Source organism: Tupaia chinensis, unplaced genomic scaffold (assembly GCF_000334495.1).
Source record: "Tupaia chinensis unplaced genomic scaffold, TupChi_1.0 Scaffold145870_1, whole genome shotgun sequence".
In the NCBI taxonomy this organism is placed as follows: domain Eukaryota; kingdom Metazoa; phylum Chordata; class Mammalia; order Scandentia; family Tupaiidae; genus Tupaia; species Tupaia belangeri.
Window position 1 is genome coordinate 618857 of NW_006205727.1, and position 19223 is coordinate 638079.

The 19223-nt window shown below is 36.5% G+C and overlaps 1 pseudogene; it reads right to left on the reverse strand.

Moving 5' to 3' along the window:
• Positions 1 to 5433: 5433 nt before the first annotated feature.
• LOC106733897 (60S ribosomal protein L30-like) overlaps positions 5434 to 19223 on the reverse strand; it is a 68172-nt pseudogene continuing 54382 nt past the window's right edge.

Sequence of the window (19223 nt, forward strand, 5' to 3'; positions counted from 1 at the left end):
TCTATTTTTTCTGAGGGGGGGAGAGAGAGAGAGAGAGAGAGAGAGAGAGAGAGAGACCTACCCACAACAGAGACTCCATGCTGTGATCCACCTTCAGTCTCAGCTGGTCCATATCGTGGGCATGTGTGTATGTATCTGGAGTGCTTGGGAGATCTGAAGACCCAAGACCCTTGTTATGTTGGTCCAGTTGTGTTACCTCTGCACTATGACCTGGCACCATACATTATATTTTAATGTCTTGAGAAGAAGGAGAATTGGATATAGTCCAGAATATCTTTGATTTAGTAAGGGAAACAATATTAGGTCCAGAGTATTTCAGAAGTCAGTTCTAAAACCAGAGGATAGCAATTAGCCACTCCTGGGAAAAGTGTTTTTACTTTCTTATAGGAATTAAAAGATTAGAACACATTATTTATTTTTTCTTTCCAGCAGGTACTTTTTCATGTAATTGAAATAAACTGTGATCATCCACAGTTTTCTAACATATCATGCATGTATAAGGTCCAACTCCAATTTGTGATCTCATGCCTCTTCCCAGTTTCCTTGGAAACGAAGGTTTTTACATTCTTATGATGTTTATATGTCTTCTTTACATATTCCATAGATTCGTATGGTTTCTGTACTCTGTGAGCTCTAATAGGTGTACTAAGAGATGAATGTATCAAGTCTTCTCTACACACACTACTTTTGCATGGCTTACGTCTAGGAGGTATTTGCTCATTCACATGGTTGTGGAATATGACTGATGGGTTCTCTACATGGACTGCTTTCTTTTCTTTTATATAATCTCTGTAGTACATAGTTTCTTAGATTTATCCAGGCATTTAGATACTGATCTTCAATATTCTGGTCTTCCAATTTTCTCCCTGCCAGGCAGAATTGTTTATGACACCAGACAGTCTTTCTAAGAGCTTCTGTTAGCTTTCTTGAGATCACTCTTAGTTCTTTAGCTTTTTGGTCATATCTTCAGATATGACATTCTAGTCAAAGCCCTGGAAATAACCAGTATTTCCAATTTCTAATGCAAGGCAACAGGTATTATTGAACTTATGCAAATAACCATACTGCTACGAAATAATAATACTCACAAATACTTTTCAATTTTAGAGGGGACAGAAAGGGAGAAAAGTTTATGTTTCAATTATGTTTAAAAACACACACACACATATACACACATATATACACACATCTATATATGTATAGATTATGTATTTATTATGCTTGTATATATGTATTATATATATAACTGTGTGTGTGTGTGTGTGTGTGTGTGTATAAAACCAACTTCTGAGGCTCTCAAGAGCTCAAAAGAAAGCAAAAACCCTTAAATATGGAAAACAAAGCATAGAAGAAGATCAGAAATGTTTTAGTCAAAAGTCTTATAATTCTGTTTCACCAGTTCAGTCTCATGTAATTAGTCTCTCTTCTGTTGAATTTGAAGTGTAACTGTGGACTGGTCTTTCCATTTAAATTATGGAAGTTCAGAAATATGATCTCAAAGCTATCAAAAACCTACATTAAAGGGTGTTTATCAGAGTCTTTTTCATTAATTTCCTTAAAAGAGGCAATTTTGGATCGTAGCCTATTTCAAAATGTTTTAGAAAAACCAGAATAGAGCAATTAACTATGGACAAAACTTAAAATGTGGTTTGAGATCTGATTTTACCACAACCCAGAATTGACCAATTTGATCCTTTCTGTGACAAACTATATTGGAACTATTTAGCATTTTAAGTATGAATAATAATATACTATTACATAACAGATATTTAAGAATATCATATAATTTTGGAACACCCATTGACACAAATTTTTATACATCGAGAGCTAAGCATCATTTCATATTTGACGTTTCCCATATAATTTCCCCAATGATTAGTGAGTTGCAATTTATCTCTCCTTTTAGATCTAGTGGTCTTTCCTTCATGTGTTTGGGTACCCTGTGTTGGGTGCGTAGATATTTATAAGCATTATCTCTTCTTGATGAATGAATCTTTTACTACTATATAACGCCTTTCTTTTTATACTTTTTGTCTTAAAGCCTGTTTTGTCTGAAATCAGATCGCAACTCCAACCCTTTTTTGGTTTCTGTTTGCATGGAATAATTTTTTGCAGCCCTTTACTTTTAGTGTATGTATGTCTTTATCCATGAGGTGTGTTTCTTTTAGGCAGTAGATAGAGGGTTTCTGTTTTTTAATCCATTCAGCCAGTCTGTGTCTCTTGATGGGAGAATTTAATCTATTAATATTCAGTGTTATTATTGATACTTCTGGACTTGTCCCTACCATTATGTTTGCCATTTTCTTGGTTGTTTTTGTTCTCTTATTTCTGTCTGTCTCTCTTTAGTTTTCCTGGTATAGCACTCCCTTCAGAACTTCTTGGAGAGTTGGTCTGGTGTTGGTGTTTCAGGTTTTGTTTATCTGAGAATTGTTTTTAATCTTTTCTTCCCTCCCATTTGAAAGATAATCTTGCCAGGTATAAAATGTTGGTAGAAATTGTTTCCTTTTAATACTTTGAATTTATCTTCCCTTTGTTTCTTGCTTGCATTGTTTCTGCTGAGAAGTCCAATGTTAGCCTCATGGGGTTACCTTTGTAAGTAACTTGATGTTTCTTGCCATTTTTTGTATATTGTTTTTATCTGTGATTTTGATCATTCTGGCTATGATGTGCCATAGAAAGAATCCTCTTGGGTTGATTCTATTTGAGGTCCTTTGTTGGGTTTGGATATTTGATCACTTCTCTAGATTTGGGTAGTTTTCTGCAAGTATTTCATGGACTAGACCTTCTATTCCTTTATCTGATTCTTCACCTTCTGGAAAACCTAATATTCAAATATTTGGGCATTTCAGAGTATCTAGTATTTCTTGTATGTGGTCCTCATTTTTAAAAAGTTGTTCTTTTATTATTTTCGGTGGTTTTATTTAAAGTTTTTGTCTTCTAGCTCATAGATTCTGCTTTCTCGGTCTACTATTAGTACTTTCAAGGGAGGTCTTGACTTTCCCTATTAGTGTCTTCATCTCTAGGAGTTCTGATTGATTTTTTTTTTTTAATGGTGTCTAACACCTCCTTCAAATCCTGGAAAGACTTCCTTACCTCTGTTACCATGAATATTCTGAACTCTATTTCTGACATGCCTTCAAATTCCTTTGTACTTCCATAGTCGAAGAAGAGTTGCTCTGTTCCATTGAGGAAGAAGTATTTCTTTGTTTTTCCATATTTTCTGTGCCTCTGTGTTGGTTTCTAGTCATCAGGTGGATTATGCGCTACTACCTGTTTTTTCATTGCCGATTCTATAGTGTCAGGGGAGGAAAAAGAGCTCTACTTCTCAGATGTGTTCTTGGTAGAGGAGCTTGTCTTCAGTCGCAGTGTTTATATAGTTACCTTTAGGTATTGCTTCCTTTCCCAGACTCTTGAGACCAGGTACACCTGTGGTTAACCTTGAGATTTTCAGATGGAAGAAGGGAAGAGAGTCATGTCGCATGTTGTGGCATGTTATGCTGCATGGTTCAGAAAACTAAGAAGTCACAGAATATTCCTGGGCCAAGTTGGGAGGCAGGAAGGAGCTTGGTGTAGTCTTGTGCATTGGCTTCCCTCACCAAGTGCCTCTTCTTCCTCAAGATTGAAACACTTTAATTAAATCAGAGCATTGGATCTCAGATAAATTTTGTTCTTGTGGTTTTGTTCTCTAATTTTAACTTACTGATGGTAAAATTTTGTCTGTAAGTAAATCAATTCTTTTTAAAAATATTTTTGGAGAGGTTTTTTGCTATAGGGCATGTGCGCTTGCCAGACAGAGAGAGAGAGACAGAGAGACAGAAAGCGAGAAATCACCCCCCAGGGAAGATGGCCACACTGCAATCCCTTCTCCTCCATTCTCCTCGTGGGATCTTGGGCACGCACGCACACGTGCCCAGCGTGAGTTTTAAGCCACTGGGTCCGGGACGCAAACCGTGGTCGACTACGTGGGAGTCCAGCGACATAGCCATTACGCTAACTGTTGGTCCCATAAACCAATTCTTGATTGGACATTTTCTGTGAAAACTCTTTGCCAGGTAATTTTGGAGGAGATTAGTTAAGTGTCCTGTTTTGCCTTTTTTTTCTCTTTTCTCCCATTTACAAGCACTTTTCTCAGTCTGGGCTATCTGATTCTCATCTGTAGCTATCAATGATCAACAATGTAGTGTGAGCTGAGCACAGTGTCAGAAATATTTTTTATGCATTATCCTGTTTAAGTCTCATAGCAATTCTGGGTGTAGATGCTATTATTATGCCTATTTTTTTTTTTTTTAGGAAAGAAAATTGAAGCATAGGGGTCTTATAGATTGCCAAAGATCCCTCCACTAGTAAGTGGAGAGACAGGGACTGACCCTTTAGAGTGCCTTTTACTTGAGCTCTTCAGATTTACATGGCCATTTTTGAACAAATGAAAGAGCCTGTTTGGTGGTTCAGGACACTCAATTCCAGCTTAAGTTTGCTGTTTTAATCTTGCTTCCTTTTCATGTTTTTGCTTTGTTGTGTGAATGAACTCCTATTGCCAGATTGTAATTGTAATCTTTCTCCCTATACTAGGATTTCTCAACAGTGGCATTATTTTGAGCCAGATAATTCTTTGCTATGAGAGGTCATTTGGTCTACTGTAGGATTTTTGTAAGCTTCCTTGAGCTCTGTCTGGTATATATTAGTAGTATCTTTCTAGGTATGACAATTGAAGTGTATCTAGACATTACTAAGTGACCCTGGTTGGTAGTCGAGCTGTGGTAGGAATCTCCTCTTGTACACCCAGATCCTTGACTGGGTAGCCTACTGATTACTTTGTTTGACTCAAACTTAGACTCTGTCTTGCTGAATCAGGACTTATTATAGTCTACCCCAAATGTCAATCCTGTATTTGGATCCTCAGCCTCATGTCTCCATGAGGTCAGCTGCTCATTGGAATTGCTACGTGTTTTCTGATTTTGTACTGCCAGTCATCATGCTTTGTTTCTGGTACACTTGACCAATCACCTAACCCAATGACTGCCTCTACCAGGCCTATCACATCTTGTTATTATATGTTTCGATTTATTGTATTGTATTGATGACTGAGCCCTGAGTCTGATTTGATACAGGCTTTGTTTCCCTGAGGGCTGACATCCACAGTTCAAATGAACTCTCTACTTTGATTCTTAATTGTATTTAAATTTCCACCTTTGATATAATTGGGATTACATGTTGGAATCATATAGGTTCCCAGCTCAGTGGGGAAGACAGAAATTTGAAGAGTCAAATTTTCTCTTAAAAGTCTTACTGAACACCAACATTGTTGTCTTTTTCTTGTTTTAATTTGCTAAAGGGTACATATACCTTTTTTATTGTTGTTATTGTTTTTTTGTTTGTTTGTTTGTTTTTTAAAAAAGCTCTTCCAAGCTTTATTAAAGAAAAAGGTTGCATAATTTACTTTTCACTGGTCTGTTTGGGCATACTTCTAATGATATCGAAATCACCTGGATCAATGATAGCCAATGTACATACGATGTAGTATTTTCGACATGCTGTGCCCAATCAATTCAATATTATTTCCACTGTAGTGATAGACACCAGTTTTGGCCAACCGAGCATAATACTCTATTTCAGATTTCCTCAAAGCTGGGCAGTTGTTGGCAAGGATAACCAACTTGGCTTTGCCTTGTCTGATCATCTTCAGAGTCTGCTTGTACTCCAGGACGTACTTCCAACTTTTCATAACAAGTTGAAGCCAAGAGTTGATCAACTCCAGTGACATTTTTGTCTTCTTTGCAGCTACAATCTTCCTGCCTTAGGTGCAGGACAGCCCCCAACCAAAAGCAGCCGCCAAGATGTCCGGGAAACAAGAAAGGAAGCAAAGGTACATATACTTGTCAGAGAGAGAGAGAAAGGAAAGGTGAAAAAGTAACCCCATGAGGGTGTATGGTTGTGCTGCAGTCCTTTCTCCTCCATCTTCCTTTAAGCATTTTGGGCATACATGCATGTATGTCCAGTGTGTTTTCAAGCTGTTGGATCTGAGACTTGAAATGTGCAGTTGGCCATGTGGAATCCAATTGCCTTAACCACTACCAGCTACTGGCCTGACGTTATTTTCTTTCTTTCTCCTTTTAAAAAAATAATTATTTATTTAATTGCATTTATTATTTATTATTGTTATTGTTATTATTATTAAATTCACCCAAGAGAGAGAGAGATAGGGAGAGAGAGAAAGAAAGTGAGACAGCAAGCCATCGGGTCCAGGACTCAAACTGTTGTTGGCCATTTGGAAGTCCAGTGCTTTAATCACCACTACACCTGCTGGTCCCAATTCTTTTTCAATAAGTCCTACCTACACATAATTTTCTTTTGCAATGGGACACACTCTAAAAATTTAATTAGAAAGGGATGCATCTTAAGTACTAGAATTATATTCATCTTGACCTTTTTTTAATCTTTTGTTAATAGTTTTTGATTTAAAGTCTACTTACCTGATATAATATAGTAACCTTTTTTGGTTTCTCTTGGCCTAAACTATCTTTTTCCCCATATATTCATCTTCAGCCTATGTATGTCTTTAAAGCTAATGGATTTCTTGTAGTTAGCATATAGATGGATATTGTTTTTTAATCCATTCAGATTCTCTATGTATTTTTATTAGATAATTTAATTCATTTACATTTGAAGTAATTATAGACAAATAAGAACTTATACTGCCATTTTGTACATGTTTTCTGATTGTTTTGTTGATTGCTTGTTCCTTTCTTCCTCTCTTGTAATTTTCCTCTGTGACCTGATTTTTTAAAGAAAATTATGCCTTTATTCTTTTCTCTTTATTTTTTGAGTATCTATTGTACAACTTATGTGCTATAAGGCTAACACAGAATCAAAATTATATTTAAATTACAGATTTCTATAAGAGAGCTGATTATTGTAAAATGTAGAACTATCTTAACTAGGAATGTACTGTGTCTTTACATTTATTCTGGTCTTTTTTCTTAGTAAAACTTTCTTCCTGTTGTCATTGATTATATTTTGTTAGGTTTGTAATTTTTGTTGATACTGTGAATTTAAAATCATATTTTCAAATTGCTTTTAGAAATAACTTTACATTTTTTCTTCTAATGAATACTACTGATTTTTGTATATTTATTTTTTTATTCAGTCATGTAACTTCATTCCCTAATTTCCCATAACATTTTTCAGGTGACATGTTTGAGTCATTTGTTTCTTAAAAAATACTTTTAGATCTGGTGCAGGATGTTTCACAATATTTATGAATATTTATGAACGCCTTTTTTTAAAAAAAATTCTTTAACAGTTTGTGGTGTACTCATACATCACGCAGACAACAGCAGGCCTCCTCTTAAATATCTGTACTAGTTTCTCTCATGTTTTCCTATACCCTGGCTCTTGCTCTCTACTTTATTTAGGTAACACATTAGAATTTTACATTTCAACTATACCTCTGTACCTGCCCTTGGTTTCAGTATATCTCTGGATCCTAATAGGAGATAATCCCTTTACCAGCATCGGTCTTTGAAAACTCTGTCTTTCCTTTTCCCTTCTCTCCAATAGGGGCTAGGGTGATAAAAATAAACAGTCACAAGCTATCCTAATTAGTTTTCAAAAATACTTCCCTATGATTGTTTAACAATGACAGCAACTTAATTTTCATTGAAAATTTGCTAGGTTCTAAGAAAGAATATTTTGAATAATGCAGACATGCTATCTCCTCTCTCTGAACTTGTATTCCATGGAGAGTATGACATTGAAGGGGAAGTCTTTCACATTATTTTCTGGGGTTCTTGTTATACTAGACTTCTCCAGGCCTTCAGGACTTTCTACCCTTTCCCATTTAGGATTTGCTTCACTTTCACTGTCAATGTTTGGGAGAGCAGAAAGTTAAAACCAATAGAAACAGACACTACTAGCATTAAAAAGAAATAATAAACCTTACTGAATCTTTGAACTGTGGTCCAACTTTTAAAAAAAATTTATGGACATAATTTATTTTGATATATAATCATTATTCTCCCTACTTATTTGTAAATTCTTATAGCAGCAAGGGCTTAATTCATGTACTTTTCATGTTCCAGAGCATTAACAAGACACTTGCATAGGGTTAATGATGAGTATTTTTTATCTTTCTGGATGGGATAACTTGGTAAAATCCCTCAAACTCTTTTCAGTTGGTCTTATTTGGTTCTTTAAGGCACTTTAAGTGACAACTCACTGCACTTTGCTTGAGGTTTGGTGTTTAAAAAAAGCAAGGGAAAAATGAGCACGATAAATGGAGATGCAGCAATTGTGGTCTTGGGTGGCATATCTTGTTGTGTTAAATGAGAGAACTCATTCCCATCTGTGGTTTGCTAATTATTGTTTTTTTTTTTTTTTTCCTTATAGAACAAAGGAGAAAAAAAATTCTTTTAAAGAAAAGCCAAAAAATTATTATAGATCTTTTCTCTTGACATACCTAAACAAGAACAGGCTTAGATGGTGTCATTTTCAATTCTTGCCCTAACTGGTATTGTTTGGCTTTTTTTCCACAGTGCCATGAATTTTTGCCCAATTTTATTTGCACATTGAGCGAACACTATCTTTACATAGAACAACTTAGTTTTCTTAACTGTCTATTTTACATACAAAATATTATTTTGTCTTCTTCAAAGTTTGATTAACAACTAACATGTGAGATATTAGTTATTGTTGGAGTTGTCATTATTATTATTACTTTTCGTGAGGATGAACTAATATCTTAGGTCTCTAGAGACAAAGAATCCATGGATATTGTATTTGGAATTATTTTCTTATTATCCTCATATGGCAAATTCACAACTAAAAAGAAAACTGGATGTTGTACCATATGATTCAGAGACTTATACTTTTGTTTTAGATTTTTTTATGCTTTTCTTCTAGATTTTCTGTCTACCTATGTGGCTTATATGCCCCTTTTCATACTAAAGAAACTCATAGAATAAGTTTTATAAGAAGCTTATAAAAACCTCCAAAATCATTTTTTTCAAGCTTCAAAAATTGCTACAGGGATTTATAAAAATGTGAGGGGAGATTTGCTATTTCATTTGGCACATCCAAACTAGAATCATACTAAAGTTCCAATAGCTTAGTGATGAGCAGAAAGTTTTTCAGAGCAGATTTCAAATGGGGGTTATAAATACAATTTAAAAATGTCATTTAAAATTCTAACTTGTGTTGGTCACACGTTAGAGAGATGACAGAGTGCTGGCAAAGAGAAACTTTCAGCAGTACTTATTAAACCTGCTCATCTTTTTTTTTTTTTTTTCTTTCTTTCTTTCCTTATTCATTTTCTGATCGGCTTACTGTTTTAGCTCTTTCCTGGGGGGTGCCAGTCCAGGTAAAGTTAGAATAAAAACATCTAACCTTGCCAAGAAAATGAGATATTCTTAATAATAAATAATCAGGTCTAATATATGGAAAAGATTAAGGAGATGATGATCTAAAGCCACCTAAGTGTATTTTAGAAAACCCTCAGTTTTGAGAATTAATAAAGCTGGAATTTGAAAACAATGCCTAGTTTCTACTTATTTGTTTAAGTCTCCTGGCAAAAGTTTCTGTGGGTAGGAAAGGAGACACAGGATTCTGGTTTTAAGCATTTTTACAGAGTACAGTCACCAAATGAATATAAATTTCAGCCAGAGAAAAAAATATGAAAGAGAGAGACTGTGAGCCCAACATATTTGATTTTAAACATATGATATTGCCCTTCTGTGATAGCTAACTTGATATTGATTGTATACATGTTGTTTAATCATTGCCACCCACACTTTTCTTTTTGTTTCCTGAAATAAATGATGTGGTTATATGCCCAAGGATCAAATATGAACTCAAAAGTGAAGTGGCTGTTGAGGCGCTGGACTGCTTTCATTGATTTAATTCAACTGAGCTATCTTCTCTCTCCCCATCTCCAGATTTTTATGGTGGCCTTGAATTCTTGAGGATTTGTTTTTATTTTTGTTTTTATGCAGTATAAAAAAGATTTTTAAATCCTTTAGACATTGAGAGTTAGTTTCAAGAGTGAGAGGCATTAATAGGAACTGTTGATCTTTATTGATACTCAGTGCTAGATAGTGAGCTAAGCATTGTGTATGCGCATTATTTAATTTAATCTATAAAGTTACCTTATGGGTGGGGTACTATTTTTTTCTGGCATTGTCCGGAGGTGAAAATTTAGGCTCAGAGAAGTTATATAACTTGCCTGAACTCCTACAGCTCATAATTGAGAATGGGGATTTGAACCTAGACACAATGACTATAGAACCTGATTTAGATAAGGTCTATGATCTTAACTCTGCCTTATTATGCCTTCTTTCCTTCTCAGTAAAGCAGTTATTAGGAAAGCTGGGTCATAAACAAAATGAAGGCACTGATATTTGCTGGCCTGATAGACATTTGGTTTCCCAATAACCCTTTCCACTTCTCACCAATTTTGTTCAGGTGTTGGGCAGCCAAAGACTTCTAATACTTCTCCAGTCCCAGAAACCCTGATTAGTCTAAGAATGCTAATGCCATGATTTTGCTACTAATTGACACCTTTCTCATCAATAAGACATGAAAACACTTCCACATGTTACTTCTGGAAAAGCATTATTTCGTCCTGAAAAAAAGGGTAAGACAGAGATGCAGTCTGGCCTGCCCTTTTCAAAATTGATGGTTAGGATTTAAAACTTTGGAGCACCCGCAGCCAACTTGTAACCATGAGGATGTAAGAGGCAGGAAAAAAAGATTGCCTGCTAAGGATGGCAAGGCAGGAAAAACTCAAATTTTTGAGGATGTTGTTAAACTGTTATTTTAGTCAATTCTGGAAACATTCTACCTTTAAACCTCTTTCTTAATTTAGAGAAAAGGAATATGCCCAACTGATAATCCATTCTGAGTTAATTTTTTTCCTCAAACATTGCAATTGATACATTTACATTCTAATTCGTGTTCCACATACATATCTTCCACAGATCTTATTCCCTTAGAGATGACGTCACTCTGCATTTTATAGTTTGTGTTCGATTAGAAGCTGGTTATAGATTTTCTAAACAGATGTTCAAGACTTTCCCAAGGAGAGGCATTTTGAGCAAATGTGGATAGTTTTGACTTCAAGGTTTGACTAAATATTTACAGTCTTTTCAAGCCTCTAAGCTGTCCAGGAAGAAAATTTGAGTGAATGTTCTATCATGTACATAGCGGAATAAACAATACACACAAGAACCCTCAGGAGATTGTCAAAGTACATGAAATTTTATACATCTTTAAACAAACCTAAAAGCCCAGTGTAAAGTGAGCAATAAGAGTTCTGAGTGAGTTCAGGACACTCTGGGGAGTTTCTCCTCTTGGGAACATCTATCAGTGATTGATAATATTCATCCATAAATATGCTATTATTATCATTATGAGACACTTTAAAGAGTTCAAATAAACTAGAGAGGTAAGTTTAAGTTTAAAAATTCCCAAGTTTATCTCTAATCCTCTGAGTGAGGATATCACAACTAAATCGAAAGAATTCATCAAAGTGAAAGGCAGGCTGTTTCTTATTTTTTTAGTTTTGCATTAATAAAATTTTTTTTGGTAACACGTAGAATGGTAAAGACATGTTACTAGGTCTCCTCAGCTGTGTTTGAAAAATTTTTTTTCACAGTGTCTCACTATGTTACAGTCCTCCTGCCTCAGCCTCCTGCGTAGCTCAGCTGTGATCCCTTGTCACCAACTCTGACACGTCCTCCATGTTGGTAGCATAAATATTCCATTTCACAAAATGGAATGAGTGCTTTTTTTTTGGGGGGGGGTCATATAACCTCTTAGTGACTAGGAATTTTTTTAAATCACCTATTTACTTGGTTTTGTTAGGGCGGGCATCTCAGACTCTATATTCATTAATGGATCTCTAAGTCTGTCTCAAATAACCTGATAAATTATGAGCGTTTATTTTTTTCCTACACTAATGGAACTCATATAGTGTGTCTGGAGGCCTTTCTTATAGGTTTTAGAGATGCTCACCTTCTTCAGCAAAGACGTCTGACCATTTAGTAAATGTCTCTTCTAGTTGGTTCTGTCTCAGTTGATAACTAAGCATGGAAAGTTTACCTGTAGTGAATTTCTTGAGGACAAAGGCTTGTGTACTTTGCCCAGAATGTAGCTCAGTGCTTGACATATAGTGGCAGCTGATTCATAAACTTTTTTTTTTTTTTTTTTGCTTCTACAGTTGCATGAGTCCACAAAGAAAGATCTAAAGACAAATACAGCAATATGTATTTCCCCGATCTTTCATCTGCATGTAGAATAGGCTAAGCAGACTCCAGCCCAGTTGGTGTTCTGAATGAAGCCAAAGATTTCAAGCGATGGATGTTCTCCTGGAACTGATTTGCCTGGGACAACAAAGGCAAGCAGCCAGATGTGTATTTGTAGGAAATCCAAGATGCTCTTATTACAGCTCTAGGAGCCAAAGCAAAAGATCCCCCTTTTCCTCTAAGTACTGAATTTTAGAATTGGCAGACATTTAATAGGGCATGTCCATGGTGAGGAAGGAATGGAAAACTGGAAAAATATATTAAATCTAGGGTTATAGTGATCTGATTAACCATGAATGGCAAAGAAAATTGAAAATCTAATGATGAAGTTGGCATGGCAAGTGGGATTGAGACTTTCCTAAAATTCATCAACACATTGAAACAAAAATGTACTGAGTATGGCACTTGTGACTTGACGAGGTTAAACTCATTCCATCTCAAAGTATACCTAATGCAATCCCAGAAAGGAGGAAATGCTCAAATGTCTTGTGGTTTTATTATACTTCTGCTAGTGACCAAAATCCAGGAATGTGTTGCATAGAGTAAAGAAAACTACATGGGTAGTAGAAAGGAGAATATTTTTGATGAAATACACACACACACACATACACATACTTTTTTTGTTTTTTTACAGAGAGAGATTTTTGCTATAGGGCACATGTGCTCACCAGTCAGAGAGAGACAGAGAGACAGAAAGAGAGAAATTACCCCAGGGGGGATGGCCATACCACCGTCTCCTCTCCTCCATTCTACTCTTGGGGTTTTGGGCACACATACACAATCCCAGTGTGAATTTTAAGACAGTGGGTCTGAGACTTGAGCTATCATCAACTATGTGCAAGTTCTGCAATGTAACCATTACTCTATTTACTGGCCCTGGAATATATTATTTTTATGCACATAAGGTATCTCCTTCTCAAAGTACTCTGGGAAGCATATAAAAATATTAAAATACATTACCTTGTGGAGGAAACCAACAAACAGTGGAATGAAATATGAGGAAGAAAGCTGGCTCAGAAGTGAAACTTTACTCCTGTTCTTTGAAATGAGCCAGGGAATTCTAAAGAACTTTAAAGTATTTTCCAGGTCTGATTGACTTTGTAAGCACTTTGCTTTGAGATTGTGTCTTATATACTTAGGAATTCTTAAGGAACTGAGATTGTGTCTGTAAAAACAGGAGTATCTTCCAGTTTTGTTTTCTCCCCCAGCCCACCACTGAGGCAAGCTCTAAGTTCTCATCATTCTGCATCAGTGAACAGTGACCGATGGAATGCAGGAAGTTCAATGATAAATGTGTGGTAATAAGGTGCTTTCATCAGTATCTTCTCAATATCCTCTCCTCCTTCCTTTCTATTCTTGCTTATAATGCGACAACTTCCAGAAATCAGGAAATGCTGGCATTTTCCATTTGGGTATATAGACCTAACGAGATGAGTTGTCAATAAAGTCCAAGTGTATCAGAAGTGGTGATCAGGCAGTTCATTCATGACCAGAGAGTTCACATGAGCTATCAATAGGATTGGAGACTTGAAAAGAAGTCATGATGGCTGTCATAGAGCCTTGATTTTATGTCTACTCTATATTGAGTGCTTTACTTATATCATTTTATCTAATCCTTATAAGCTTATTAGCTAGGTACCTATCAGTTTGGCTCTTTTCCCATAAAAAGAAATTTTTGAAGGCTCTGAGGTGGTAACAGTTTCAGCAAAGTTTGTAGTGCTAGCAGAGATATGCCCTGGATTTGAGCACAAGCAATCTAACCTGGAGCTTCACTCACCTTCCACGGTGGGGCTGCTTTTACCTATAGGATAAGATTGGACCATGGAGAACCTTGAACGTTATATTTATTTATTTATTGAAAGCAAGTCATTGGTTTGGAAACATTTTCAGGGTTGTCAAGTGGTTTTGCAAATGATATTTTGCCAATGCATTAAGTATATAAAGCGAAAGTGTCAATGTACTAAGCAGGGAGATTCAGTATGCTACCAGATGAAAGCTAATGTGCTCTGGTTGAAGTGAGTGAGGACATGGACCTCGCCTACTCGGTTGCCCTCTTGGCCATGGTTACACACAGGTGTGTGGGATTGCCAGGGCTTAGATCGTCAACCACTACATGCAAGGGGAATACAGGAGTTATTTTGACTAAAGCAGTGTACTGAGGAATGGAATATTTGAAAAAGGTTTCTCTAGCACTGATGTTTGGGGTAGACAGGAAGAGTGAACGTGTAGACAGATGGTGACCAGGCACAGGTCCTGATTTGATGAAGGCCTGCTCTCGGCAGTGGAATCAGAGTAAGAGGCAGGTAGGAAAGCAGAGCCGAATCAAGGACAATTGGTTGCAAAGCAAGGGTTATGAAAGTGGAGAACTTCCATATTTCAGATGAAAATATTTTCATTAAAAATTTATTGAAAAATATGAAAAAATATTTTTCACTGGAAAAAGGTGTTAAGACTCTGGAGTTGGTTTGCTGAAATCTTTTCAACTCATTCATTCATCGAGTTCCTTTTCTTTTAAAGTAGATTTTTTTTTTAGTTCAAAACTTTTTTTAGTTTTAAAAATTTATGTTTTCCTTTCATGTTTCATTTTAAAAGGCAGATTTAAGACACGGGGTACACAGAACATGTTGTAATCCATAACCACTCAAGCATTAACTAAGCACACGATTAATTTAAATTTCAAAATGATCTGTCACTATTTCCTGATATCAAACAAGCAAGAGATTGATGGAGCAGTGCCGGACCCACAGAGGGAAACCCAAATGTGTGGAGTGAGCAGCAGGGTTGTGGTTCTGCAGACTTGACGGCAAGGAATGCACTTCTGGTTTTAAGAATCAATAGAACATTGATGTTGATTATATCAAGCTCTTAAATCTCTTTCACCTCTCATTGTCAACCAATCAGATTATGCAATTTTTGAAAAATTTTCCATCTAATGTTAGATGGATATGTTGTTATGGTTATGGAGATGTATGAACTTTCCTCAAAATGACTACAATAGAGGCCTGGAATCATAAATCATTTTTAATTGACTAAAGCTGGTCCCTGAAGAAGAGTAATCAAAATATAGTGCTGGCTAATGGACACACTGTGAAAGAGAATTGTAGCGCTTCCAATGGATACTGCTGTTATTAAACTGCCACTAAATTGTTTCAGTTAATTCCATTTGGATTTATGAATAAACAGTCATTTTCCTTTGGGCATTCTAACCTGTTTTTCCTTCAGAAAGTCCACCTCAGCCCCATCGATCTATAATATTTTTTCCAGTGATACGATTTATACACTAATAATTTTCGAATTTCTATTTTTACATAAGCCTGTCTCTGGGGACATCACATTCTTGGGTGGTTAAAGCAGCCTACTGGGTAAAATATGGGAAAATGTGTAACAGTACAAAACATTAATAGAAAGAGAAAGTGTGATTTAATGAGTTGCTTTTGAAATAAGTTAGAACGTTGGCATGGTTGGGAAGAGGGGTTTCTAATGTACTCCTGGCTTCAGGGCTATTTCAGAAAATGTAGTGAAATGTTTTTTTAAACCACAAGAGTGTGAAATCTTTCTAAAAGTTCTCTAAAAGCAAAAAGGGGATACTAATGAACACGAACTATAATACAATTCCAATTTTACAGCACACTTAACTTTGCTGCTAGCATTTTAGAGCATAATTAAGTCAAATTGGAAGGGGATTCTGGTAGGGAAATAGTCCTCCTGGCTGAGAAAGTGGATACTCATTTAAGTATTATTTACCCTAGGTTGACAATGTTCAGGCAAGCACCATGGAGTTTATATAGCATATTTCAAGAAGATATTAAAACTGTTTTGAGTATTTTGTGATTTCCTGTGTAGTATGAAGGGACGTCTACTTTAGGATGACAGAGAGAAGGAGAAATTTTATTTATACATGTAAATATCTCTCAGTAGAGGACTAAAAAGGGAAATATTACTTCTCTAGAAATTTAACATAGCTTTCAAATAGCAAGATGCTTAAATTAACTTAGGGAGCAGTCTTACAGGAGAAATCATTGACTTGTAAAAGTAAATTTCCCTTGAGTATTTTACTGACTTTTTCTCCTCTTAAGCTTCATAAAATGGCAATGGCAGTACATACTTTTTTCCCAATGACTTCTACATTATAATTTTAAAATGCTGGTTAAAGAATGAAGGACAACATCATCAAGTTTGGAGAGAAAAATGAGGAAATCTCACCAAGCAACTTCTAGCTAGCTACTTTATGGAAATTCTTCTCAAGTACGATGATCCCCCTTGAAGATGTCAGCTTGAGTCTCAGCCCTTTGGCCACTACCACAGCTGTCAGCTTTCAGAGATCTTTTCTGCTGGTTCCACAGGAATCCCATTGATCTGGGTCTGTCTCCTCAATGATGTCTCCTGCCTGCCCCACCTCCTTTCCAGCTTCTGGCTCCTACTGGTCAGCCTCACGAGAGAGCAGTTGAATGAACCATATCTGGCTGGGACGTACATTATAAAATTGCCTGATCCATTGCTATATTTCATCATCGCATTCCTTTAATTTTAAAGGACCTTTAAAAGACTGGATCCTAGAGCTTCTGATGCATTGATAAAAACATTGCCGTTAAGGACAATAGAAATATCAAATGGATTTATGTTACTGAAGGGGTCAAAGAAACCATTTTCCATGCATTTGACCTCAAATTAGCACCCTGGAATGTAGAGAATGTTTTAAACATAAAAAAAATTGAACTGTATACTAAAATACATAATAATTTTTTAAATGTTAGGGTTTCATATCACAGAACACACACACTGGAAATTTAAAAAACTGACTGTTTTGAAATTTGCACTGTTCAGATACTTACCTAAGCACTAGTTACAACTGATTTAAAGACAGGAGAGGGAACCTTAAATGCCTTGTGTGATTTGAGGTTCGGTTGCCATGACTTTTTTCTTTTTTTTTTGGAGAGGTTTTTGCTACAGAGTACGTGCCCCAGCCAGGAAGACAGAGAGAGACAGAGAGACAGAAAGTGAGAAATCACACCCCAGGGGGGATGGCCACGCCACAATCCCTTCTCCTCCATTCTTTTCTTGGGATCTTGGGCACGCATGCACATGCGCCTGGTGTGAGTTTAAGCCACTGGGTCCGGGACTCAAACTGCGGTCCACTACATGGGAGTCCAGTGACATAGCCACTATGCCAACTGCTGGTCCCACCATGACTTTTTATGAAAGCTGGACAAACAAAATTACCATATGCTGGGATGAAGATAAAGTGCTCATTTTATCATTATCTTTGGATCAGGAAGGTGTTTAATTTATTGGAAGGCAGGAGATGAAATTGGTTTTCAACCTTTTTGTTAAAAAAGATTTATTTTTTTGTATATCAGGTAGATTTTCAAAGAATAAGAGTTTTTCACAGAAGAAAATTACTCTAAGTTCGTTGAAAGTATAAATACATCTTATATCTTTCTTGTTTTATTTTTGGATTTAAAAATAATTTTATTTTAGAGTTTTTGTCATAGAGTGTATGCATTCATTGAAGAGAGACAGAGAGAGAGAAAGTGAGAAATAACCCAGAGAGGGTGACCATGCTGCAATCTCTTCTCCTCCCTTCTCTGCTCAGTATTTTGGGAACACATACACATGTGGCCAGTGTATTTTTTGGGCTGTTGGGTCCAGAACGTGAACTGCAGAGTTGGCCATGTGGGATCTAGCACCTTAACTTCCATGCCACCTTGTCAGCCTTCTTAAGCCTCTGTTATAAATCTCACATAATTGTTTAGTTTGAAAAAAGGAGTAGATAGAGCTCTTTGAAGAGGGGCAGAGAGAATCTTCATTGAAGCAGCTTTCCAGTGAGTGGGTATGGAGGTAGTGCCTTAAGAGGAAGGAGTTAAAGAAGCATGATGAAGCCTGTATTGTTTGAAAATGTCTCCCCAGACTTTGCCATTTCTCTCATCTAGCAGCTTCCTCTTTGCTTGTTCCAGAAATTGAATTTGCACAAACTGTAGAGTTTCTCCCATTACTTAGTCCCTTAATTACTTCCAGAAGGCCACGTGGAGCTAAATCCTGGCCAAAGGAGAGCAAGAGGTGGGAACCAGCAGTTAGCGTAATGGCTATGTCGCTGGACTCCCACGTAGTCGACCGCGGTTTGCGTCCTGGACCTGGTGGCTTAAAACTCACGCTGGGCACGTGTGTGTGCGTGCCCAAGATCCCGAGAGGAGACTGGAGGAGAAGGGATTGCGGTGTGACCATCCCCTATGGGGGGTGATTTCTTGCTTTCTGTCTCTCTGTCTGTCTCTGTCTGTATGGCGAGCTCACACGCCCTATAGCAAAAAACCTCTCCAAAAAAAAAAAGGAGAGCAAGAGGGATCAAACACTTCCTTTCTCTCTCTTTACCCTTCTTTCTTTCCTCCTCATTCCTTCTTCTCTTTCCTCCCTCCTACTTCCCTTCCTGACTTCTTTCCTTCTTCCTTCCTTCTCTTCTTTCCTTCTTTCTTGAGTTTTCTTTCTTTTCCTTCCTTTCTCTTTCTTCTTGTCCTTTATTTTCTATTCTGCCTCCTTCAAAAAAGATAGAAATGGAGAGAGTAGTGGTAGATATCAGAAGCTGCATGGGGAGCAGTGTGATGGTGGAGTTAAGGAGAAAATGATTAACAGACACAAGAATGAATATAAACAAGTGGAATAGGTTATGGAATGGTGTGCCACACACCAGAGTAAAAACTGGTGTTGATAATTCATGTATATTTCTAAAAAATAAAACAAAACAAACAAACAAAAAAACAAAGAAAACCCTAGTAGAACTATTACAGAATGTGTAGAATGTACATAGCATAATGTAATGGTCAATGCTAAACAAGCTGAATATGTCTATATATTTGATTTCATTATTAAGCATTGCGGGTATGCTTTGAAAAACCATACTGTGCCCCACAAAGATGCCCCACAATGATTATATAA